This window comes from Bos indicus x Bos taurus, chromosome 7 (genome assembly GCF_003369695.1).
Source record: "Bos indicus x Bos taurus breed Angus x Brahman F1 hybrid chromosome 7, Bos_hybrid_MaternalHap_v2.0, whole genome shotgun sequence".
Classification (NCBI taxonomy): Eukaryota; Metazoa; Chordata; class Mammalia; order Artiodactyla; family Bovidae; genus Bos; species Bos indicus x Bos taurus.
Genome location: NC_040082.1, coordinates 55549543 through 55577534, shown reverse-complemented (window position 1 = coordinate 55577534; position 27992 = coordinate 55549543). Strand labels below are relative to the sequence as shown.

Genomic DNA, 27992 nt, shown 5'->3' with positions numbered 1-27992 from the left:
GCCAGTGGGATTCTCTCTCAAAAGGACTTATTTTGGGTTTTCATAGAAATATTGTCTGCCATGGCAGAAAGTTGGAGGTACCCATTACCAGGAGAAGGAGGAAGGAAAAGGTGATCGGTCCACACCATAGGTTATTATGTAGCAGTCAGGGAAAGGTGGGGCTTTCCTGGAGGCTTAGCGGTAAAGAATCCACCTGCAATTCAGGAGCTGCAGGAGACGTGGGTTTGATCCCTGGTGGGGAAGATTCCCTGGAGGAGGGCATGGCAACCCCCTCTAGTATTCTTGCCTGGAGAATCCCATGGACAGAGGATCAGGGTAGGCTACAGTCCATAGGGTTGCAAAGAGTCAGACACAACTGAAGCAACTTAGCATGCATGGACACAAAGAAAGGTGGACAAGAGATATATCTATCAAGCAAAGTGAGAAAAGGAAAAACAGTAAGAGCTATAATCAAGTACTATTTGCCTAAAATGCATGCACACCTAACAATACAGTTAAGTAAAAGTATATCTATGACACATATTAAGATGGGTGCTCGAAGAAGATCCCTGCTCCTATGGATGTTAAACAAAAGGGCAAACAAAAGAACACTGGATAATTTTGACCAGTGAAATAAAGGGAAAGTCAACAAACAAACTCAAATCCCTGAGAAGGAAGAATAACAAGAGGGATCTACTCTGCATGAGGTGGGCCAGGGAAGGTTCTGAGGCAGTGATAATTCATTTCTGCTGCCACGTGACCTAGGAATGGCATTTGGGAGAGCAGCCGCAGAGAAGAAAAGCTGTAGGAAAAGCCCTGAGGTGGGAAGGAGTTGAATGTTCCAGTAACTGAAAAAAGCCAAGAAGACCAAACCCCTTGTCTTGAGAGCTTCCACGCTGGGCATAGGGCACATGAAGGATGGGGAAAAAATCATAATAACCAGAGCACAGGTTAGGAGGCTTGGATGGTTTCTGAGCAGGCAGGCAGCAGACTATTCCCTTAGCAGCACTGCCTTAATGCCAGGTAATTAGCTCAAGCTGTAAAAATCCATTCTTTTTAGTTCTCACAGTCGTTATGAGCAGAAAGGAAAACACTTTCCACGTAAACCTCCTTTCAGCTTTGCAATAACCAGAGTGCGTTTGGAAGAAAAGGGCTGCAATTTTAATGTGAGGCTCCACGTGGAATTTATACAGTAAACTGTTCCTGGGGTACAGCTTTAAGTGCTTCACAAATTAGTCTGAACAGATGGAGGCTCAGTGGGCAAATGGTGAGAGATCAAACCTAGGGATTCCATAAGTCTTATCTTTTTTACAAGCTTCCCTGATAGCTCAGTTGGTAAAGAATCTGCCTGCAATGCAGGAGACCCTGGTTCGACTCCTGGTCAGGAAGATCCATTGCAGAAAGGATAGGCTACCCACTCCAGTATTCCTGGACTTCCCTTGTGGCTCAGCTGGTAAAGAATCCACCCGCAATGCGGGAGAACTGGGTTCAATCCCTGGGTTGGAAGATCCCCTGGAGAAGGGAAAGACTACCCACTCCAGTATTCTGGCCTAGAGAATTCCATGGACTCTGTAGTCCATGGGGTTGAAAAGAGTTGGACACAACTGAGTGACTTTCACTCACTCAGTCTGGTGCCTGTTGCCCAATAGGTACTCAACTGTAACGGTGGGACAGATAAATGAATAGGACATTTCCTTTAAAAACAGAGTTTTGAATGAAATGGGGCTGGTTATACCTCTGCTGTCTCTCCTTCACACAGATACATACACACACACACACACACACACACACACACAAGCCAAAGCCACAGAGAAAAGTCAAATCTGGAAGTAAGCAGAGGAAATATACTAAAAGATTGAGGGTGATTATATATATTATGTGGTGGCTCTATGGGTAAATTTAAATTACTTTTCTAATTTTCCATATTTTCTAATATATATTTCTCTCATTTCTAATCCTCTATTTTTTCATGTCATTTTCTTTAATATAAACTTTTTTAAAATTGGAAGAAGTCATTCTTGAAGGGAAGAAAGAATGCTATTTAAAAAATGCCCTGACACCTCCTTTTAGGGAATGAATCACATTCATTCACTTTTGATGGCATGCAAATATCCCCATACTCCTTAAAAGATCTTCTTCATTAAACAATGCAGGTCAGCTTCCTAAAAGGTGTTATTACACATTTGCATGGTATAAAGTGGTACAAAATTAACCAGGTTTTTCTGTGTTCCAAATCCATGCTCACACTACATAATGTACTTTTGGAAAGCAAGAAAAGGGGCCTATTTCTAAAAGGGAAGCATGAATAGTAACATTGGTCATTCATAAATAGTTGTTGCTAAGTGGGAAATGATTCTAACATATTTTATTATTCAAAAGTAATCAGGATTAAATAGCTGGTGAGATGAAGCTTCAGCTGTTCAAATGAGAGCCATTCCAAATACTGCCTTGGACTCTACTCTGTGACTGCAAAAAAGGCTTTTGGTGGACCTGATGTGTTTGCAGATGCATTTCCCTTGCCACCATCCACCCTGCTTCTGAATGAGTCCCTAAACTTGGTGAGTTAAACCTGATGGAAGTTTTCTGCTTATCCTCTGCTGCTAGGGAGAAGGTATTCTTAGAGACCTCATTCCCTGAAGCCTGAAGTTTCCTTCTCCTTCATGCCTCTCCTCTCGCCATTCCTTATCCCTTCCCTTTGAACATTCACAGCTCTTCAATGTCTTGAATTAGATTATACCAAGGTGGCTATATGCTTTCAATTAAAATATTTTCTTGGATTTTTGCAATGATTCATTTGTATTGTCTCTTACAGCATCACAAATTATATTGAAACAGAGTGACTTGAAACAAATACTTATTACCTCACAGTGTCTTTGGCCTTGGGTCAGGAATTTAGGGGTGGCTTGCTTGAAAGGTCCCAGCTCAGGGTCTTTCATGAGGTCATGATGCTTGCAGGAGCTGCAGTCATCTGAAGGCTTAACTGTGCCTGAAGGATCCATATGCCTCATGACTCACTCCCGAGGCTGTTGGATAAAAGCCTCAGTTCCTCACTGACTGACAGGAGAGTTCAGTTCTTCATCACAGGGGCCTCTCCATAGGGCTGCTTGAGTGTCCCCAAGAGAACGTAGGGTAGAAGCTACGATGTCTTTTAGTGCCTAGCCTCAGAAGTCATATAGCATCATTTCCACAATATCTTAGTGGTCACACAATTCAGCCCTTTTCAACATGGGAGGGACTACCAAAGGGTTGTAGAATCATGGAGAGTATCTTGAAGGCCAACAACCACACCAGGGAAGAGGATGTTCTTAGAATCTGACTTAATGATAAGGAAGTATAGAGAAACCCAACTGTCCTACCTGAAATGAAAAGGAGATAGCACACTCATTTCTATATAATGGTATAATTCACTCACTCTTATTTACTTGCAGATTTTGAAAATCATCAAAGTGATTATCAAGATTATCAGGATTATTATAGGTAATAGTGTTTTTATTTATAATGGCATCTATTGTATTTTTACCATGTTTCAGACTTTGAGCTAGGACTTTACCTACATTTAATCCTCACAATAATCCTATGAAGTTGGTATTATTAGCCCTACTTTACAGATAAAGAAATAGACCTAGAAAGAGTCTCCGGCTTACAAATGATCTTAGAGATCATGGACTGTAAACATTTCACAGAAGGAAGCTGCAGCCTGGAGAGTTTAATAGACTCTTCTGAAGTCCACAGTGAACCACAGTGGCTGTGTTGGGACCAAAGACCCAGACTCCAGAGTCTGGATGAAGCTCTCTTTAAAGTACATAGAGAAGCTTTTTTGTGATCTCTTCTCCTAAACTACAGGTCAGAACTCCCACAAGACATTTAGCCTCTGAGAGACTATTAAAATAGGCATAACCATCAAACTTATCTCGCAGAGGGTTGCAAGGATTACATAAGCAAAGAATGTAAAGTACCAAATGCAATGCTTGACACACACAAGGACTGATCCTATGGTAGCTGCTACTATTGTTGTTGCTTGTCTTAGTCTATTTTCAGTTCAGTTCAGTTGCTCAGGCGTGTCTGACTTTTTGCGACCCCATGGATGGTAGCACACCAGGCCTCTCTGTCCATCACCAACTCCCAGAATTTACTCAAACTTATGTCCATCGAGTCGATAATGCCATCCAACCATCTCATCTTCTGTTGCCCCCTTCTCCCACCTTCAATCTTCCCCAGCATCAGGGTCTTGTCAAATGAGTCAGTTCTTTGCATCAGGTGGCCAAAGTATTGCAGTTTCAGCTTCAGCATCAGTCCTTCCAATGAATATTCAGGACTGATTTCCTTTAGGATGGACTGGTTGGATCTCTTGGCAATCCAAGGGACTTTCAAAAGTCTTCTCCAACACCACAGTTCAAAAGCATCAATTCTTCGGTGCTCAGCTTTCTTTATAGTCCAACTCTCACATCCATACATGACCACTGGAAAAACCATAGCTTTGATTAGACGGACCTTTGTTGGCAAAGTAATGTCTCTGTTTTTTAATGCTGTCTAGTTTGGTTACTTTTCTTCCAAGGAGCAAGCATCTTTTAATTTCATGGCTGCATTCACCATCTGCACTGATTTTGGAGCCTCCCAAAATAAAGTGTCTCACTGTTTCCATTGCTTCCCCATCTATTTGTCATGAAGTGATGCCAGATGCTATGATCTTAGTTTTCTGAATGTTGAGTTTCAAGCCAACATTTTCACTCTCCTCTTTCACTTTCATCAAGAGGCTCTTTAGTTCTTCTTCACTTTCTTCCATAAGGGTGGTGTCATCTGCATATCTGAGGTTACTGATATTTCTCCCGGCAATCTTGATTCCAGCTTGTGCTTCTTCCAGCCTGGAATTTCTCATGTACTCTGCATATAAGTTAAATACGCAGGGTGACAATATACAGCCTTGATGTACTCCTTTTCCTATTTGGAACCAGTCTGTTGTTCCCTGTCCAGTCCTAACTGTTGCTTCTTGACCTGGATACAGATTTCTCAGGAGGCAGGTCAGGTGGTCTGGTATTCGCATCTCTTTAAGAATTTTCCACAGTTTGTTATGATCCACACAGTCAAAGGTTTTGGCATAGTCAATAAAGCAGAAGTAGTCTATTTGGGCTGCTATAACAAAACACCACAGACTGGGTGGCTTAAAAACAACATTCATTTCTCATAGTCCTGAAGGCTGGAAGTCTGAGATCAGGGTGCCAGCATGGTTGGGTTTAGGCCCTCTTCTGGTTGCAGACTTCTTACTGTGTCCTCATATGGTAGAAGGTGCTAGTGAGCTCTTTTATGAAGTCACTAATCCCTTTCATGAGGGCTCCACCCTCATGTCCTAAGAAGCTCCCAAAGGCCCCATATCCTAATAACATTGCAATGGGCATTAGGATTTCAACATGTGAATTCTGAGGGAACACAAACATTCAGACCATGGTAATATAATTAGGAAAACTAAACCGAGCTGTCACTGAGCACCTGGATGGTAGGAATCATGTCTTAAATTTAGTATTGTGCTGAACTCCCTATTACTTCCCAAATCAAATCAATTCAGTGAGGGACTTCCCTGGTGGTCCACTGGCTAAGACTCCACACTCCCAATGCAGGGGGCCTGGGTTCGATTCCTTGTAAGGGAACTAGATCCCACGTGCTGCAATGAAGATTGAAGATCCCATATACCACATAGGATGTGGCACAGACAAATAAATAATAATTTACAAAAATCCAATGAACTGGACTCATGGACTCTTCTTTAGTCCAGTTCCAATGTTTTAACCAAAGTGGGTGTGTGCCCCTGGTTGTATTTAAGATGATCCAGAAGGCATACGTTTTATATTTTAATAGTTATATACTTCCCTTGTGGCTCAGCTGGTAAAGAATCTGCCTGCAATGCAGGAGTTCGATCCCTGGGTTGGGAAGATCCCATGGAGAAGGGAAAGGATACCCACTCCAGTATTCTGGCCTGGAGAATTTCATGGACTGGATAATCCATGGGGTCGCAAAGAGTCAGACATGACTAAGCAACTTTAACTTCATTCACTTATTTTAGTAAGTATTAGAAATATATAACTAAGATAAAATTACTGATTTAATGGACAGTCTTGCTTGGATGAAGCTACAATAGGTTGATTTTTAAAAGAATATTAAGTAAATAATAGCCATGGCAGCATGTAGTCAATTATAAGGAGAATTGTGAAGATGGGATACAAATCAATTTGTGGGTGGGGGGAGTGCAGCTCTAATTTAACAGACTGTGAAGATTACAGTGGCTTGACAGGAATAGCTTTGCTTATTATTGTTAGTTATTATTAGCTTCTTTATTCTACCAGTGTCTTCTCCTCTGAGACAGATCAACCTGACTCCTTTACACACACCACTCCATGCTGCTCTTCTTGTTCTAACTCTGGCTTAGCAGTCCTTTTCCACCCTCTGCTCTGATTCAAGCACGAGTTACACATGGTCTCATCTGAGATAAAGGAACCTCCGTTACCTTTCCTCCAGCCTCGGAAAGCATCCTTATTACACCTCTATTCCTGTACTTGGTACTTTGTGGGGATTAAGGATTGTGTGCCTCTCTCCCCTTCTTTTCAAGGGCTCCTCAAGGGCAGGAACCATGCCTTATTCATCTTTGCATCCCCAGCACTGACCACAGTGGTTGGCATAAGGAAGGCACTCAATTGTTTAAGCAATCAGCTCTTACTACAGGCTGCAAAATCAAACCAATCTTTCTTCTTATTGACCCATAACTGGCTACCCGTCTGATGCACAGGGGCAGTCGTGAAGAACTTGGTAGCTGTTGTAGCTATTCTGTTTTACTGAAGAAAGCCATGACTGTTAACTATTTCTTAGACTGTCAAATGTGGGAAAGGAAAAAGGGACCATATTGAAGAAAGAGTAGCATGTCTTTAGGCTCTAGAATGTGGGGAAGCTTCTTTTTGTTGGAACTGGTTACCTGCTTTGAACTTGTAATGTTAATTGGGACAAAACCCTGGAAAGAAATATCTCCTGTATGCAAATGACTCCATCTGTGATCCTGTTAAACATTCGTTAGTTCAGCAGAGCCTTTGCCAAACTGCCACATTATCTCTTCTTCATGACAATTAACATTTGATCCAGCAACTGAGGAATGGGGGCATAAACATAGACCATGGACTCATTTTAAATGAACTGAATATTAAATAAAGCACAAACCCACAAGTTCATTAAGGTCCTGAAGAACTTGCCAGGAACTGCTATTCCCTTCAGTGTGATGAATCACTAGACTATGAGCTTCCCATCAGGACAGCGGGAAAAAAGTGCAGAGAAATTGAAGAGATGTGAGTTCTAGCTCTAATTTTGCTTTTGGGTCCAGCTTTGGGCTAGGCAGCAAATTTACTTAGATTTTAGTATCTTCTTCTGTAAATTAGAGTTTTGACTAGGCTCTCCAAAAGTCCTTCTAATAAACTGCCTTTAATTTATTCATCCACTTGATAAATAGTTATTGAGTGTCTATTGTGTGCTAGGCACTGTTTTGGGTCTTTGTGGACTTTTGAAGTGGCTCTCTGGTAAAGAATCCACCTGCAGTGCATGAGATGAGGGTAGCCTCGGGTTCAGTCTCTAGGTTGGGAAGATCTCCTGGAAGAGGAAATGGCAACCCACTTCAGTATTCTTGCCTGGGAAATCCCGTGGACAGAGGAGCCTTGCAAGTTAAAGTCCATGGGATCTCAAGAGTCAGACATGACTTAGTGACTAAACAACAACAGGTACTAGTTAACAAGATTCTTTGTTCCATTGAAACTTTTAGTCTGGCAATGGAGGTAAGCATTATACAACTGATTATGTATATAAGAATTCAAATGTGCTTATATTAAGTGTGATGAGGAAGGGCTGGGTAGTGTGAGTATATATACTTGGATCAGAGCAGGCTTCCCTGAGGAAGTGATATTTGATAACTGATATCTGAAGGATAAGTAGGGTGGCTCAGGGGAAGAACTGGAGGGAGACTGGTCCAAGTACAGGAAAGAAGCCGAATGCTGGAGGAAGTAAGAGTAACCATTGAGAGGCTGGGCAGTCATGTGAGCTGAGGCTGGAGAGGCTGGTTGTGGTCAGTTCACGTAGAGCATCACAGGCCGTGGAAATGTTGGCCTCCTTCAGTGGTAATGGGAAGTCGTCCAGGAGGGCCATCTAAATAGAGGTAAAAGAGTCACAGTAATTCTGATTAAGGGAATTTTCTCTTCTTTGTCCTTACCCCCAAATTATAACAGGCCCTAGTTGGCAAGGTCTTAACTTGGATTCTTCTGGATTAACAATTACAAAAGCAATACTTCTACCTGAGGCTTCTCTAGGGTTCTTGACTACATGAGCTCCACATGGGCTCATGAACCTCTCACACTTACAAATACTTTTTAGCACATTATTGTGATATTTCAGCAAAGAACATACTACAGGAAACTTTTGCAAACCCTCACTAATGGGGTTACCACTCCAGTGCTCTCAGGCAATATCATTTTTTATGAGAACAGCAGCAGACAATGTTTTGAAGGAAGTCAGCACCTAGCCTGTTATTTGGACTCCATAAAGCCCACCTTCCCTATTTCTCCTTTTTTCTTGAAAAGGATCTAATAGCTTCCATTTAAAAGCAGAGGTGAATTTAAATCATGTGCCCCTTTGCAGAAGCAAAGCATTCTAGATTTAACTCCTATTGTAGACCTAAAGGCTGTGTACTCTATTTTAAGACTCAAAAATCAGTCAGTAGATGGGGAAGAAACTGTGGATGTTTGCAGAGATGGGAGGTTGGGTTGGGTTGAAAATCTTTTCAAGTTGTGCTTATGTACACTTTGACCATGTGTCATGCTAACCATGAAGGATGTAGCAGCCACTTAGAACATGGCTATGGCTATGCTTCCCTAGCAATATTCCAGGAGTTTTTTGTTTTTTTTTTTATTCTACCCTTAACAAAAATATTATGTTATTTTTTTCTGTGTTAAGAAAAATGCAATCCTTTCATAGAGTATTGAACAATGCTGTGCATTGTTGGTATTCTTGATGACTGGTCATAATAAGCCAAAGCAATTTTGGGACCAGAACTGCTCTCTAGGAGAGATTCAGGATTCACAGTCAACATGATCTACCACTACACTGTTACCTTAACATCTGATTTATAGCCAACCAAACAGCTCACATAAAAGAGAACAGAAGAAAAATAGGTAATATGAAGTCTAGGCCCTTTATTTCAGAGAAGAGCTATGGAGCTACAGAACTGGGTTACTAACTGATACTGGAGCAAAAAGTCCAGTGTGTCTGATGATATGATTTACTGTGGAGGTCACTCGGTTAGGGATCAGGCAGGAAGGTATACTGAAGATGATGGTACCAAAAAGCTGCATATTCAGATACTGCAGTAAGTGGAGGTAACAGAATTACCAAATTCTGCTGTCTGGGGCCTTATTGAAATAGTCTAGTTCTTGGTATAAGGAAAAAATGGTGTAGTACAGTGTTAGTACAGAGATTTTTGGATTCTGACTTGACCACTTCATTGCTGCCTGGCCCTGTATTACCTGTCTACGCTTAAGTTCCCTTACCTATAAAGTACAGATAGTAACACTTATCTAGGGCCGTGGTGAGCAGTGCCAGGACTTGAGTGAGGTGAATGAGACACCTCCCTTGGGCAAAATGGAAGGGGAGGCCCCAGAAAACCCAGTAAGAGAGATAAATGATGTTTTAAATTGATATTTTCTTAAAAATTCAAATTTAATACAAAAAATACACAATGAACAAAATAGCAAAAGGGCTATTTTTGTGACTGAATACTCTGACCTTTTTGTCTTTCTGCAGCTTTAATGAAAAGTGCAGTCAAACATTCAGCCTTTCTTCTCTACACAATGGTTTGGGCAGTCGTTTCTGACTTTTAACATCTTTTGCCATTTAGAGCATCTGAGAATTTTCTAAATCATCCAGTCTTGATACTGACATACAATTTACTTATTGTATTTTACTTCTCCCACTAGATTTTAATGTCTGTGAGGGCATATATTTTTCTAAAAACTTTTATGTTGAAATAATTTTATATTTACAGAAAAACTGCTAAGCTAGTACAGAGAATTCACATATACCGTTCATTTAGCTTCTGCTAAACTTAACATCTTGCACAAAGCTGTGGTACATTTATCAAAACTAGGAAGTTAACATCAGCACCATACTATTAACTAAATTACAGGCATAGACATATTTATGTCATACAAAGTTTTTCTAAAGAAGATATTTGTGATGGTGATAGCTTACGGTGTCAGATTTGAAAGCTCTGAAGAAGATTTAGCTTCAGGACCAGGGACCAGGCTTGGTCACTCAAGAGCTTTCGTGTAGCAGAGTTTTACTAAAGTAAGTAAAGGGGCAGAGAAAGCTTCTGACATGGACATCAGAAGGGGCACAGAGAGTGACCCCCTCGCGAGTCTCAGCAAAGCCTTATATACTTTTACCAGACCCATCCCCACAACATACATCTTAAATTAACAGGATTAGAACTAACAATAGAAAGATATTACAGACCCACTCCCACAATATAAGACAGCAAGATTAATTCTTGTGAAGGAGAAACATGTCTTTGAGCAAGATACATTGTTATATTGACCAAGACAAAGCAATGTAGAAAAAAAAGTTGGTCCTTTTCTCCTCCTTGAGAGCCTTGGACCCCTTTCTCCTTCTCGAGGGCCCAAGGACCCCTTCCTCCTCAAGGGCCCTGGAACCCTTATCAACCTACCTAGGATGAGCTCTCCCAATGGCTTCTAAAGAAAATTAGCTTCCCTGTGAAACCCACTCAAGGCAAGGCAGAAAGCCCTGTTTTTAATTAATTCTATATCACTGACTGGCAGAAAACAGACAACCCCAAAATGTAAGAAAGCCAGCTTTAAGTGAAAGGCACAATATTTGTAAAATATTCACTAGCTTTCTTCCCCCACCCACCCCGCCCCAAATCATACAATGACTTACTCTTAACCAAGAATTTGTAGAAAGGAAGCAGTTGGGTCCTGTTTTTGCTCTGTTATCACTAGCATTTGGCATCTTACTCATTGAGTGAGTGCTTTATAAACATTTGCTTAAGCCCAGTCTACACAATCAACATACTGTACAAGGAGATGCATACTGGCCCTTGGCAGCTGCTCCCCCAAATGACATGGCAATAATTTCAGAAGTTAATTCTGACTCAGACAAATACGCTTTCAAATTCTGGCTCTACTATGGCAAATCTCTGGAGTTCTCTGAGTTCTGTTTTCTTCATGTAGAAGAATGGAAAGAGCCTTCTCACCTTTATTGTCAAGTCCTGAACAAAGTAACTATTTTTTCCCCAAAGCCTAACAGGAGTTCTGACACATAAGAGTCCTTCTTATCTTTTTCCTCTTGTATCTTATCAGCATGCCACCTACTCTCCTGGTGGTGACCAGAGGTTTCTATCACAATAGATCACTGCTCCCCAAAAGGCAGACACTGATGATGGATAGAGCAGTAAAATATTCTTGTTAATGTGTCATTGAGAAGCTGCATCACCTTGGATAGGTTATTAACCAAACTGTGCCTTAGTCTTTTATTGTATGATTAAGATACCTCAAACAGTTAGGGTGAGGATTAAGCAGGAACAGATACATAAAGTACTTAGGACTCTGCCTGAAGTATACAACTTGTAATAATTGTTATAATTGTTGTTGAATTTGGTGCACAGGACAGGTGATCATAAGTCAGACATGTGAGAGAGAGAAGAGGGAAAATAAAACCTGATTTATTATAAAGAAAATAAAACGCAATGAACAAATATATCAGCAGAGAAATTTTGCCTGGCTCAAGAACTATTTTAGAGCTAACCCTAAAGCATCCATGATGTTACCTAAATATTTAGTTAAGCAATAAAGGGAGGGAAGAGGGCGCAATTATTAGAGCACATCCAAAAGTTTAGAACACGCTTGTTGGTCACACCTTTTCTGTACAAACTTATCAAGTAACTATTTTAGGTATTACAGAATTCATGCAGACTCTGTCCACGTTCTTTTGCTTTTGTTTTTTATAATTCTTTAAAAATGTGAAAACCGTTCCTTGGCCCAATGGCCAATATTTGCTGACCCATGGTAAAATCAATACTATATTTTAGAAAGATTTGAAGAAAGATGTGATGAATATAGGGGCTTCCCAGGTGGTGTTAGTGGTAAAGAACTAGCCTGCCAATGCAGGAGACATAAGAGATGTGGATTCGATTCTTGGGTTGGGGAGATCTCCAGAAGAAGGACATGGCAACCCACTCCAGTATTCTTGCCTGGAGAGCCTCATGGACAGAGGAGCCTGGTGGGCTAGAGTTCAGGGGGTTGCACAGACTCAGACACAGCTTAGCGACTTAGCATGCATGCATGCATGTGATGAATATAATGGAAAGGCAGCTGTCAACAGATTCAGGCTTACATACTACCAGTTTCAAGATCAAGATAAAAGGAGATAAAGCTTGTTTCTCAGTAGCCCCAGCAAAACTCCCCAGGTTGCCTCCTCTCTTTGGATTAGGCAACTTGCTCATCCGTGAACCAATCAGTGTCAGCGCGGATGCAGTGCTCAGGTCAGGATGGAGTCATGTACCCTACCAGGAAGTAAGAGGTGGAGTCAGACACCCAAGACCATGGACTGAGAGAGGAAGGGAGGTGTTCCCCAGGGGAAAACTGAGATCCAAGAGAAGGGAAGATGGGTGCTGGGCAAGAAACTTGTTTTTGCTCCTATATGACTATTAAACTCGGAAGGACTATATACTCAGTATCTATCTTATGGACCCAGCAAGGTCCCCTGTATACAACAGACACCAGTAAGTTTGTATTAAATAAATGAATGCAGTAGATGTGGAGCCATCATGTAAAGGAAATTTCCATTCCTGCTACAACTAGGACAGAGTGCTGGGGCGTCCCACACATCCTCAGTGTTAGAGCCAGAGGCTGGCCTGGTGGGGAAACAGTCTTCTTTCCTTCCCCAGCAGGGAACACAGAGTGGCCTCAGTGAGATTGTGCATACTGCACAATCTGATCCTTTGTGATCAGATTCTATCTGTATACAAAGGAGTGGGTGAAAATGAAGATGAAAACAAATGGGGAATGTGTGGGGACAGGATTCTGCCCTAACATTTCCTTTCACTTTGGCCAGCAAGTGGGAAATGCATCAGATAGGTTACAGAACCACCTAGTGGTCAGAGAGCAGCAGCATCAGCAGTGGAGACCTCAGATGCTGTATGCTGGATCATAAGCACTGTCAACTGGGCCTGGTGGAGCAGGAACCCTGGTCACTGAAGGGTCCCCTGAGGTGCCCTTCCTGGCTTCCACCTTTCTCCAACTTTTAAGGATGCTGCTGAGAGCAGAAATTTGGAATATAATGAGTCAGTTATATCGGCTTTTCATTTCTGTTTTTGTCGTGGAGGTATTGGGAAAGGAGAGGTGTTGAAATGAGCAAGAAGACTGCAAAGTTGAGTGAAAATGCCCGTGCCGCAAGCTCTCCTCATTCCCGGTAATCTGTGGGGGTGGAGGTCACACGAGGAATTTTTCATGTCTACCTTATACACTTCTGTACTGTTCTAACTGATTTATAGTGTGTATTTGGGCTTCCTGGTGGCTCAGATGGTAAAGAATCTGCCTGCCAATGCAAGAGACACAGGTTCGATCCCTCGGTTGGGAAGATCCCCGGGAGTAGGAAATGGCAACCCACCACAGTATTCTTGCTTGAAAAATCCAATGGACAGAGGAGCCTGGTGGGTTACAGTGCATACTGTTGCAGAGTCAGACATGAGTGATCGACTGAGCACGTCAGTTCTTCAGGGAGGTTTTCCCTCGTGTTCTAAGAACAGAGTGTGGTCAACCTGCACTAATCTATTTATGAATCTCCATATGTGGCTTTTTTTTTTTTTTTTTCCCAGAAATACAGCTGTCATTACGGGCATTCACAGTGGCTTCGGCACTAACTGGAGCTAACTTATTCAACTGGGAAGTTAATGCTTGGGTGTCCTTAACCCGGGCACGCCAGTCTCCCCAGAGAGTCTTGCTTCTGGCAGTGTGAGGCTCTAAGCTCCTACTTCCTGTCCACTGAGGTGTCTGGACAAAGTAAGGCTGGCAGTTAAAGGGGAGATGATCTTGTATATTGCAGTCAAAATTAAAAATGCAGTTGGGTGAATTATGATGCTCCATCTGAAGAGTTCTCAAGGTTTAGGTCATAATGTATATAGAATTAGGGTTACTGATAGTTAAATCTATGATATTTAGGAAAATATCATCAAAGTAGTATTTGGGAAGGTTAACTTGAGGACACTGAAACATGTCGGTAGGTGTCCAACGTGCTACTGGAGATCAGTGGAGAAATAACTCCAGAAAGAATGAAGAGATGGAGCCCAAACAAAAACAACACCTAGTTGTGGATGTGACTGGTGATAGAAGTAAAGCCCGATGCTATAAAGAGCAATACTGCATAGGAACCTGGAATGTTAGGTCCATGAATCAAGGCAAACTGGAAATGGTCAAACAGGAGATAGCAAGAGTGAACATCGAATTTTAGGGATCAATGAACTAAAATGGACTGGAATGGGTGAATTTAACTCAGATGACCATTATATCTACTACTGTGAGCAGGGATCCCTTAGAAGAAACGGAGTAGCCATCATAGTCAACAAAAGAGTCCGAAATGCAGTACTTGGATGCAGTCTCAAAAATGACAGAATGATCTCTGTTTGTTTCCAAGGCAAACCATTCAATATCACAGTAATCCAAGTCTATGCCCAGACCAGTAATGCTGAAGAAGCTGAGGTTGAAAGGTTCTGTGAAGATCTACAAGACTTTCTAGAACTAACACTCCAGAAAGATGTCCTTTTCATTATAGGGGACTGGAATGCAAAAGTAGGAAGTCAAGAGATACCTCGAGTAGCAGGCAAATTTGGCCTTGGAGTACAAAATAAAGCAGGTCAAAGTTTAACAGAGTTTTGCCAAGAGAATGCACTGGCCATAGCAAACACCCTCTTACAGCAACATAAGAGACAACTCTACAAAAGGACATCACTAGATGGTCAATATCGAAATCAGATTGATTATATTCTTTGCAGTCAAATATGGAGAAGCTCTATACAGTCAGCAAAAACAACACTGGGAAGTGACTGGCTCAGCTCATGAACTCCTTATTGCCAAATTCAGATTTAAAATGAAAACAGTAGGGAAACCACTAGACCATTCAGGTATGACCTAAATTAAATTCCTTATGATTATACAGTGGAAGTGACAAATAGATTCAAGGGATTAGATCTGATAGACAGAGTACCTGAAGAACTATAGATGGATTTTCATGACATTGTACAGGAGGCAGTGATCAAGACCATCCCCAAGAAAAAGAAATGCGAAAAAGCAAAATGGTTGTTTGACAAGGCCTTACAAATAGCTGAGAAAAGAAGAGAAGCTAAAGACAAAGGAGAAAAGAAAAGATAAACCCATTTGAATGCAGAGTTCCAAAGAATAGCAAGGAGAGATAAGAAAGCCTGACTCAGTGATCAGTGCAAAGCAATAGAGGAAAACAATAGAATGAGAAAGACAAGAGATTTATTTAAGAAAATTAGAGATACCAAGGGAACATTTCACGCAAAGATGGGCAAAATAAAGGACAAAAATGGTATGGACCTAACAGAAGCAGAAGATATTAAGAAGAGGTGGCAAGAATACACAGAACTATTCAAAAAAGATCTTGATGACCCAGATAACCATGATGGTGTGATCACTCACCCAGAGCCAGACACCTTGGAATGCGAAGTCAAGTGTGCCTTAGGAAGCATCACTATGAACAAAGCTAGTGGAGGTGATGGAATTCCAGTTGAGATATTTCAAACCCTAAAAGATGATGCTGTGAAAGTGCTGCACTCAATATGCCAGCAAATTTGGAAAACTCAGCAGTGGCCACAGGACTGGAAAAGGTCAGTTTCCATTTCAATGCCAAAGAAAGGCAATGCCAAGGAATGCTCAAACTACCGCACAATTGCACTCATCTCACATGCTAGTAAAGTAATGGTCAAAATTCTCCAAGCCAAGCTTCAACAGTAAGTGAACCGTGAACTTCCAGATGTTCAACTGGATTTAGAAAAGGCAGAGGAACCAGAGATCAAATTGCCAACATCTGTTGGATCATTGAAAAAGCAAGAGAGTTCCAGAAAAACATCTACTTCTGCTTTATTGACTATGCCAAAGCCTTTGACTGTGTGGATCACAACAAACTGTGGAGAATTCTTAAAGAAATGGGAATACCAGATCACCTGACCTGCCTCTTGAGAAATGTGTATGCAGGCCAAGAAGCAGCAGTTAGAACTGGACGTGAAACAACAGACTGGTTCCAAATAGGAAAAGGAGCACGTCAAGGCTGTATATTGTCATCCTGCTTATTTAACTTCTATGCAGAGTACATCATGAGAAACACTGGGCTGGATGAAGCAGAAGCTGGAATCAAGATTGCCAGGAGAAATATCAATCACCTCAGATATGCAGATGACACCACCCTTATGGCAGAAAGCGAAGAAGAACTAAGGAGCCTCTTGATGAAAGTGAAAGAGGAGAGTGAAAAAGGTGCCTTAAAACTCAACATTCAGAAAACTAAGATTATGGCATCTGGTCCTATCACTTCATGGGAAATAGATGGGGAAACAATGGAAACAGTGAGAGACTTTATTTTGGGGAGCTCCAAAATCACTGCAGATGGTGACTGCAGCCATGAAATTAAAAGACGCTTGCTCCTTGGAAGAAAAGCTATGACTAACCTAGACAGCATATTAAAAAGCAGAGACGTTACTTTGCCAACAAAAGTCTGTCTAGTCAAAGCTATAGTACTCATGTATGTGACTAGTAGTCATGGATGAGAGCTGGACTATAAAGAAAGCTGAGTGCCGAAGAATTGATACTTTTGAACTGGTGTTGGAGACTATTCTTTAGAGTCCCCTGGAGAGCAAGGAGATCCAACCAGTTCATCCTAAAGGAAATCAGTCCTGAATATTCATTGGAAGGACTGATGCTGAAGCTGAAACTTCAACACTTAGGCCACCTGATGCGAAGAACTGAAAAGGGTCATTTGAAAAGACCCTGATGCTGGGAAAAATTGAAGGCAGGAGGAGAAGGGAATGACAGAGGATGAGATGTTGGATGGCATCACCGACTTGATGGATATGAGTCTGAGTAAGCTCAGGAGTTGGTGATGGACAGGGAAGTCTGCCGTGCTGCCCCCCATGAGGTCACAAAGAGTTAGACACGACTGAGTGACTGAACTGAACTCAATTTAGGACAAGTGGATTGGAGAGGAAGAGACACTGTCTTCCAAGATGCCAACTAGGAAAATGCTGTAGTAATCTGGGAATAATTGCTATGCTTATTGCCATGGCAGTTTCTTTCCTAACATCAAGTTCTCAGTGTGCTTGTTACAGTGCCTGGCAAGGCAGAGATGACTAATAAACCCTGGCTGAGTAAATGCCTGTGTAAACCTGGAAGATTAATTATAGTATTGTAAAGAAAGGGAACACAGAAGAGGCAAAAAAGAATGCCGAAGCCTTACCTAGTAGAGATGTGTAAGAAGCTGGGGAGAAAGGAGAGCAAATGATGACTACAGTCTTGATCTTTACTGGTGTGACTGTGAGAGACAGAGAGAGAAAGAAGGAAGAGACCAACTGAGAGAGAGAGAACAAAAACTGTGGACTGTGGAGAGGTAGCCTGTCAAAGTGGAGGGAGGGAGAAGAGGAGTACTATTCAATGCATGTATGCTGAGTTTGCGTCGACAACGGGACATCTTAAAGAGATGTGGAGAAGAATGTGAGCATGGGTAAGAGGTTAGCATCTGGAATAAGGATCTGGGTTATCATGGAGGCAAGAGTTGAATCTATAAAAGCAAGTGAACTGCCATGGAGGGCAGGATATAAAGAGAGAAAATTGAGTTCTGAGAATTAAGTTCTGAGGAATGTCCCTTCTTTCAGAAAGTGCTGGCAACGCTGGAGAAACTTGCAGATAAGCTTCTCCAACTGCCAACTGAATCCTTATTTACTAAAGGCCTGCTGAAATTACTTGACATTTTAAATGCAGACTACAGAGAGTGTCATTCAGAATCAGATATGCCGTGGAAAAATCCTTCTGAGATATATACGGAGGGAAAAAAAAAAGATTCCCATTTCTCAGTTGTTCTCTGTTTTAAAATTGTCAAAAGCCACAAAAATCAAGGTGCTTCAGTTCAGCAGTTAGAGCTGAGGTTTGCTCTCATTCTAGCTCCTGGAGTGTACTTCCCCCCTTCTATTTTTGCTTTGTCTCTACTTTGTAAAGAGGTTGTTTAAGCCTGCGCATCAAACTCTCAGAGCAACCTAGCCACTGAGGGAAAATCAAAAAGGAAGTATAGTGCATTTATACCAGCTTTGCTGGGAGCCAGTGGGAGGAGAAACCAAAGGATGCTGTCCAGATCAGTGACCCCTGCGCACTGTACAAGTTAACTGGCAAACAGCGCAGGAACATAATGGGAGGACCATGAGTGGCTCAGGCAGCTTTTTTAGGATGAAAGGAGCACACCTTTGGCTGTGACCATTTTTCACTTTCTTGCTCCCCAGAGGCCCTCTTCTTATACCTGAACAAAAACAGTTCCTTTCCAGATGTAATCAAACATGTAGCGACAAGCGGGAGACGGGCTGGGGAGCAACGGTGCAGTCTCTGCCTTGGGTAATGCTGAGGCACCAGATAGCTTGTTGGAGGACATGTTGAAATAAATATATGTAGCTTTTATTGAGGTAACCGTTTTTCTATCAAGGACACGTGTTTGTGTGTGTGCAGGCAAGTGGGCATATATGTGTTGCTAGCATCAATTTGGGTAGGTAAATGGAAACACGTGATTATTCCACAGTACTGCAAGGATGATGGAAACAATATGCTTTTTAAATAAGCAGATATCGCATGGAAGCAGGACCCAGGTGCTTCCTTTCTGAAGGAAACTCCCAACAACACACCGAGATCCACTATTAACAATGAACACATATCGACAGAAAAGCCCAGAGATTTTCAAATCAAATTCTTTAAGGCTTATAATACTGTAGATTCAGCTTTAAGGGGGAGAAATTAAAAAGCAATCATTTTAATTATTATGTTTATGTCAAGTTAAGCTAACTGCTACAGTAATATCACTTGGCTTAGTCTACTGTAATTAATTCAGTGAATGTACAAAGAAAACAAATTAGAACTATTTATAGCACTGAAGCTGAGTGGAAATGAGATATTGCCCAAGTGCTATTACAATAAATATAGGTTGTTGACACTCCTTCAAACTATGCTTTAGGACTTTCAGCCATTTATGTTATTCTTCAATGGTATAAACCTCCATGAAATAAAGAAAATTCCAATAGTGGATCTCATCAATCTTATTTTCAGATGTGCATGTCACGTTGCGTAACCAGGCACTTGTTTTATTTGAGCCAAATTAAATAAATCTCATTAAGGAAATGTTACTAGTATGCAAACACTGAATGCATTAAAAAAAAAAAAAAGCTGTCTCTGCAATTAGATACAAATATTACATGACTTTATGAGTTAGTCCCACAGAGTGAAAATCATGGTCAAGTTTCCTCTCATTTAACTGGCATAGATTCTCCCCAGGTTTAGTTAATAGTGAATTATATGTAAATGAAAAGAAATACAGGCCTGGAACAAAAGGAGAACATATGTATTAGAGATGATTGTTTCTTCTTTTTGGACTGCAAGGAGATCAAACCTGTTAATCCTAAAGGAAATCAGTCCTGAATATTCATTGGAAGGACTGATGCTGAAGCTGAAACTCCAATACTTTGGCCACCTGATGCGAAGAACTGACTCATCTGAAAAGAGCCTGTTGGTGGCAAAGATTGAAGGCAGGAGGAGAAGGGGACAACAGAGGATAAGATGGTGGGATGGCATCACTGACTCAGTGGACATGAGTTTGAGCAAGCTCCGGGAGTTGGTGATGAACAGGGAAGCCTGGTGTGCTGTAGTCCATGGGGTTGCAGACTCGGACATGACTGAGTGAACTGAACTGATGGATCCTTTTCAAATGTTACCATGTTTTCAAGTTCTCATAACTGCTTTTTAAGTCAAATCACAAATACAGCTATATTCAGCTGTATAAGAATTGGGCAAATACTTTGAATTTTTTAAATAATCTAAAATGATGATAGCAACACCTATCTCACTGGATTGTTGTAATCTTTAAATGAGATACGCATGTGACACATCTGTTGTGGCACTTGGCCAAGTACATTTTAGCTTATTTCACTATGCAAAGCATTTTAAAATTCATCTTTGAAGCCAAATACACAAACAGTGGCTATGCTTTTGTCAACTTGTTTTATCTTGAAGTTAATCAGATTTATCACCTAATAAAATGCATCATTTAACTGAGAATTCATATAATTAATGTGCATGTTTTTCTTAATAAAGTACATGAGGTGCCAGAGCTGTGATGCCAAGTCTCTCCCTTGCATGAGTTTACTTCCACTTTGTCTTTATCTTCTCAAGTTTGCCTTGACTTAGAATTTCACTAGCTTGTGAGCTCCCTGAAAGCAGAAGCAGATGCTTCCATCTGTATTCTCTCACAGAATCCACCATGTGGTAGCCACTCAGTGAACACTGACTGAACACGTGACTTGTTGCCAGGAAACTAGAAGATTCATCAATTAAAATAATTTACGTTGGCTGTGAGATCCCCACTATGTTTGGTCAATAAAAGTACTCTGAGTTCTCTGGGATGTTAATTCTTTTTTCTTAATACTACTCTTGAGCATCTCTTAATTCCACTCTTGAGCATCTCTTAAACAAAAATGGGAAGGGAGATAAAAAGAGAAAAATAGAGAAAAATTAAAGGGAAACAAGGAGATAGCAAATAGGAGGAGAGGAGAAAAATGAATCAATGAACTTCACTTTTTACCTTTCACCAAATACCTTTCAGTACTACATGCTTTTTTTAAGTCAATTTATCTTTTTAGAATTGAAGTATAGTTTACTTACAGTGGTACATTGTCAATTTATCTTTTACAATTAGAAAGAAAAATGGATAGTTTTTTATCTCTATTTTAAACTATTTCAGTTAAAATGGTAACGTTAGGTAGTTAGAACAGGAAAAAGGAGTACAAAATGGTGGTACTAAAAGACAAAGGGAAAAGCCCACAAAAAGGGAACAAAGGAAAAATCCACAGATGGGAGTGAGAACCTCAGATGAAACAAACATGCCCCCTTCCTGGCTAGCCCTAATTTCAATAGGGCAGGCTGGGGGGAGGAGACAAAACATAAAAAGAGGGAGCCAAACAGTTGAGGCCTCTTTCGAAGGTTGGCCCGCCCTCATGCCTCAAGGGTGTACTATCCTTTGTTTGCCGAATGAATAAAAGTCTGAGCTGAAACACTGGTCCACAGTTTCAAATCTTTGTTGTGGTGAGACAGAATCAAGGAAATTACACACTCTCCCGACAGAAACATAAATTGAGACCTGATTTGCGAATTATAGCTATTATCCACGTTTTGGAGGTTCCTGGAAGTTTTGAAGTTGCAGAGTAGAAAGGAAGGAACATGTGTTTTAAATTAGACATATTTGGCCCTACATGTACCTTGTCTGACTTAATCCCTTTGAGCTTCCATTTTATCATCTTTAAAGTAAGACTTCCCTCTCAAAATTATATCAGGGTCAAGGGTACAAATTCTGGAGTTAGGCTCAAATGATAACGCCAGCATCTGCTAACAAGGTAAACTTGTGTGAACGTCATTTTCCTCATAAATATAATATAGGTATGAATAATATCTACCTCATCAGGCTATGAGGAGGAATAAATGAGATAATCAGGAAGAATTTCACTCTGCATTATTAGTCGACTTGCATGATCAAAAATTATACTCAACATTATTATAATTTTGTCAATACAAATTTGGTAGAAATTTGTTTTCCCTGTTGGTATTTATACAGCTACACACACACACACACACACACACACACACACACACATAAATACACACCCATATATACATGGTATATATAGGTGTGTATATATATATATAAAATATCCTTGCTTTTTGACCCACAAAGCATATGTACGTGTATATACATATATATACACATATATGTAATATCCTTGCTTCGACCCATAAAACCTCAATATTTATTATCCAGTCCTTTACAGAATAAGTAGTTTACTGACCTCTGCTTAGAAGATAGGAAATCATACCATCCCAAGGTACTGCTTCTGCTAAGTCACATGTTTTCTATTAATGAAATCAATTTCATGTAGTTAAGAGCAGAGAGACATAAGGCTAGAGGAAATAGTGAAAGGTAGACAAATTTTAAAGAGAGTTTTTTTCCTTTAATGGGAAAAAAAAGAGGTGCTTTCCCCACTTCTATTCTTTTTAGGTCTAAGTTAGAAGAATGCCTTACCGGTACCTTTCCTGGACACCGAGTAAATAAATGCTGATGGAACAACTGATGATACGTACGGGAAAAAACAAAGTCGGATCCCGACTTCATATACCAGGTGGATAAAAAAATACTTTTATGTGAAAAGCAAAATGTAAAAATCCTTAACAGAAAATACTGAAGGTGCTTTCTGGCTTTGGGATAAGACAGACACAAACCATCAAGAAGATGGAGCACTTAAACCTTACGTAGTCCTAGGAAAACACTTGCACACATGTATGCAAGGAGACACACAAGATTGTTCACAGACCATTATAAAAGCAGGCAATTGGACACAAACTTAATGTCATAAGTAGTAAAGGTATCAATACATAGTGATATATTAACGGACTATTATATGCAAGTAAATAGAGCTTCACAAAGTATTCACATAACTGAAATCTCACAAACTTGCACGTGAAAAAAGCAAATTCTAGAAGAGTAACACAGTATGATGTCATTTATATAAGTCAAAAACACACTAAATAATACTACATTATTTAAGAATAGATACACATGTAGTAAAAATATAAAGGAATCCTGAGAATAAGCTGAAAATACAGCATATCAGTAACTTCTGGAAAGACATAGGCTACAAATTAGAATATTCATAGAGCATTTTAACTATACTTCATGTTTTTACATTTCAATCTAGAGGCAGAATACAAAGCTATTTATTATATTTTTTAAATCTTACTGCATATATTATGGATCTTATATCTTACTGCATTACAGTAAGTATAAAAATCAAATTAGAGAACCCCCAAAACCTCTTTTCCTTTATAGGCATTACCTTATTTGAGAGCCATGCTGGTTTTCCCTGTACTTCTCATGTTGCTTTCCTGAAGAGTAGCATAGCTTTTAGTTTGTCCAAGACATTTTAGTTGTTGAACTAAGGAAATGGTTATAGGACTCTTTGAGAAGAGTCATGTAACACCCCGGAGACCACTGGTAGTACAGATGAAAGTCCTTGGTACCTTGGAGTGAATTAGGTTATTTTTGTAAGATTGAAAGGTGCACTGATGAACAAAGAAAAAAAAAAAAAAGGAATAACTGTACTGATAAAATATCAAACTCTAGCCTACAGATGATGTGTCTGCTTAATATTTTTGATTGCAACTAAATTAGAAAGACAATATTTAACAGCCAAGGTTACATTAGTTATTGAGGCAAAATCGTATTTTCTTTCTAAGGTATAGTTAAAACTTTCAAGCAATTCAAGAGGTCTGGAAAAGAACAACTAGTCATCAATTCTATCACTTAGTGAAACATTTGTGCCAGGTGACAAATGTGTGTCTGAGGGTGTGTGTGTGTGTGTGCACACTGTATTTTTTTACAAAGAAGATATCATCCCATATATACTTTCACAAAGCCTGAGGAAATTAGAACATCGATAGGGAATACTTTCATATATATACATACATACATATGTAAATATATTCTTATGGAATATGATTGAAATTTTATTACTTCAAAATTATATGTACATTTATTGTTATATATAACATATATACAATACATATTACATGCTGTATATAAGTTAAATATCCAGAATTGAAATGTGTTAAAGAATCTAATACAACTTTAAAGAGAGAAAACTAAAGTTCAAAAATGACTTAATCAAGGTCTAGTTATTAGCAAGGCTAGTGCTAATAAGATATATATTTTTCATTCTTAGTTCTCAGTTCAAAATTGTGCAAGAAACATGTCCTTCTTAGCTACAGGAAAAGAAGCAAATATGGGTCACTGTTATTTACTTGTCATCAGATATATGAAATATGAAGTGTCCCTATCTGGGCAACTCAATGAAAGAAAGATGTGAAGAATTTGGAAGGGACTTAGAGAAGAGTTGGAAGGGCAATCAGAAACTCAGTTGTGAGGAAAAGCATTAAGGCAGAGAATATTCAGCTTGTAAGGAGGAAGCCAAAGGATTTTGTTCATAATAGCAACTTGATATCTTGGAACTACACTCCACGGGATAAGCTCACTGAATAAGGGTGGGAAACATTCCCCAGTCATTGAACCAAGAAGACTTCAAAGTAAGGGCCTATTCCTTTCCACAACCCTTGCAAAAATATATCCAAAATATTTTCCCCATCACTTCGAGATGAAATAATTGGTTCACTTAACGTTTTTTTGTTGTTGTTAAAGAATTGAGAAAAGGCAACATAAAATTCGATAAGCACAAAACGCTACAGATACATCTTATTTCTATATTAGAGTCAATTAAAGTTTGAACAGACATAAACTGAAGACTGGAAGGGATACCAACATAGAGACAGAATGGCAAGCATAGAAGCCATACCCTGGCATTAACTGTAATGTTCCTCTGTAAAATGCTGATACAATTGCCTACTTTCTATGGCTTTTTAACTGTTTAGATTCATAGGTTCTACTCTGAATCATAATATTATAATTGCCAATGCGGAAGAAAGGGTTTTTCAAGCAGGACTAGCAGCCAGAGCATGCTCAGTTTGGGGAGCAGGTAAGAAATTAAGCCAATTAGAGTGGTCTCTCTTCCACAGATACTCTTTCAGATCTTGACCAGGGACCACAGCTCCCCTGCTCTAGTCCTAGAGGGTGGTGGTATGGCAGGGCATGTGTGCTCATTCGTGTCCAACTCTTTGCAACCCCATAGACTGCAGCCCACTAGGCTCCTCTGTCCATGGGATTTCCTAGGCAAGAATACTGACCCAGGGATCAAACCCACGTCTCTTGTGTTTCCTGCACTGGCAGATGGATTCTTTACCACTGGTGCCACCTTAAAGGGTGGTGACCTGATCCCATCTCCAATGAAGAAAGAAGACCCAAGCTCTAACTGCAGCATGAAAAGTTAAAGTGAAAGTCACGTCCACGGACTGTATCATCCACGGAATTCTCCAGGCCAGAATACTGGAGTGGGAAGCTTTTCACTTCTCCAGAGGGATCTTCCCAAATCAGGGATCAAACCCAGGCCTCCTGCATTGCAGGGGGATTCTTTACCAGCTGAGCCACAAATGAAGCCCAAGAATACTGGAGTCAGTGGCCTATCCGTTCTCCAGCAGATCTTCCTGACCCAGGAATGGAACTGGGATCTCCTACGCTGCAGGTGGATTCTTTACCAACTGAGCTATGAGGGAAGCCCATAAATTTAAGTATGAAGTATGAGCAATTTAAATTAGTGGCTAGAAAAATTTCCCAGTCCTAGGGCTGAAACAGGTTTCCAAGAGGTTCTGTAAACAAGTTTGTATCAGTAGGGAATTACCTTGTATTATGTGAATATTTAAAAACTGCTTTAGTACTGAGTTTCATTATAAAACTGATTTAAAGAATTAACATACCTGTCCATTGTTTGTTTATCCTTTTTTGGTACTACTTCTTACATCATGTAAACAGGTTTTATTTTTATATACTAAAAATTCTTATCAATGTCTATAAATACTAAAATAAATTCTTTTGCATATCTTAGCACAAACTCTCCAATCTTTCCACTGCTGATTCTCTTAAGGTTCCAGACTCCTCTCTATCACCTTCAATTCAATCCTGACTTTCTCAACTCCCATTCTGCCTTTAATTGGGTCTGGTTAAGACCCATGCTTTGTTCATAAATGATTCTGTTATTTTTATTATAAAATAAAAGCAGAAAATCAATGTGAATTTTATGTCAAATATTAAATTCTAATTTTGGTTCAAAGTAATAGATGATCAAAGATAGCCATGTGTAAATACCATTTACATCACTGGAGATGTAATTTAATCTTTTATTAAACTGTAGCAATGATTGAACCTTTTATAGAAAAAGCCAAAACCATGTTACCCACTAGGAAGATTGTGACCTAGACCAGAGTCAGAATAGAATATGGTCTGAAGTGAAGAGATGGTAAAAATTGAACCTGGTTAAACATGACCTTGGAGAAGGCAATGGCAACCCACTCCAGTACTCTTGCCTGGAAAAATCCCATGGGCAGAGGAGCCTGGTAGGCTGCGATCCATGGGGTTGCAAAGAGTCGGACACGACTGAGCGACTTCACTTTCACTTTTCACTTTCCTGCATTGGAGAAGGAAGTGGCAACCCACTCCAGTGTTCTTCCCTGGAGAATCCCAGGGACGGGGGAGCCTGGTGAGCTGCCGTCTATGGGGTCGCACAGAGTTGGACATGACTGAAGTGACTTAGTAGCAGCAAACATGACCTTGTGTCAGCCATAGACATCCAAGTAGTATCTGAATGGGCATTTAGGCTAGGAGATGTTGATCAATGAATGCTCATGTAGTGATTAAAATGCACCACATTTAAACAGTACAGAAATAGTGTTTCTTTAAAAGTACATTAAGAAAGTAAACCTACTTATAGGTCTTATAACGTAATAAATAGAATGCCAAAGCAAACAAATACCCTCAAAACAAATCCCATCCAAACACAAAGCAAGAAAATATAAGGCAGAAGGAAAGCATTTTAAATTACTTTATCAAAATTAAGAAACTTAACACTTAAAGTTCAATAAAAATTTATATAACTGATTTCAGTAGATGTCTGAATTGGAAATGTTGATTTTAGGCTTCTTTTAGTTGCTACTATGGTAAAATTTAACTCTTGGGAATTTAAACAGAAGGACATTGGGTAACAAGGCCTAATTTGAGCCACTGTCAGATCATACTATATATCCTATCTCAAAGGATAAATACTGATGTTCGGGAATGTCCTAAAACAACCGAATTCTAAAGGCATACAGAACCACTCAAGGTGAAATTTTAAATGGGCACATTTCAAACTTTTTTTAAAAAATGACATTCTTGGAATGACTTTTCTAAATAAGTAAAAATTTAAAAAAGCTCACTTTAAATGAAGTCTTCCATTTTAATGCGGGAATAATTTGAGCTGTGGGTGTGACATCATATCATTAGCAGTATTTACATTCCACTGCTTAAGAGTAGAAAAAAAAGTTGATATAACTGTCAACCAAAGAGTAACGCTTTGTACAAACATGGATGTAGACATATGTTTCAACAAATCACAGGAAACAATATTCACACTAAACAAAACTATCAAGGAATAAAATTATTGAAATTCTCAGAATTTAAACTCTTGAGTTTAAATAATAATCAACCTCAGCACTGTTAAAAGCAAACGTTACATTCCAATAATGAAAGATGCTAATACCAATGTAGCATTATTTGTAATTTTTAAAGGAAGGTACAAAGATCCCAGTTGTTCAACAGCAGGGAACTGGTGAAGTAAAAAATAAATTTCAGTGTTCAACATACATAATGATGCCCATAATAGACTGCTTGGTTAAAATATAAAAAGATGACTGAAAACAATATGCAAAGTGAAAGATGCCAGAAGCAAAAGGCCACATTTCATGCTCCTATTTATATGAAATGTCCAGAATAAGCAAAACCAGACACAGAAAATAAACAGTGGTTGAAAGGGCATGGGAGGTGGGAATTGAGAGGTAAAGGGTTTCTTCTTGGGGTGATGGAAATATTCTGAAATTACATAGTGATGACAGTTGTAAAACACTTTGAATATACTAAAATGACTAAACTGGACACTTCAAATTCGTTAAAATAAATTTTATGTTAATAGGAATTTTAAT

The 27992-nt window shown here is 39.7% G+C and overlaps 1 non-coding gene across 1 annotated transcript; it reads left to right on the top strand.

Moving 5' to 3' along the window:
- Window positions 1-1296: 1296 nt before the first annotated feature.
- TRNAC-GCA lies at window positions 1297-1368 on the top strand. Its single transcript has one exon. It is a non-coding gene; the product is annotated as a tRNA-Cys (tRNA).
- The last annotated feature ends 26624 nt before the right edge of the window (window positions 1369-27992 follow it).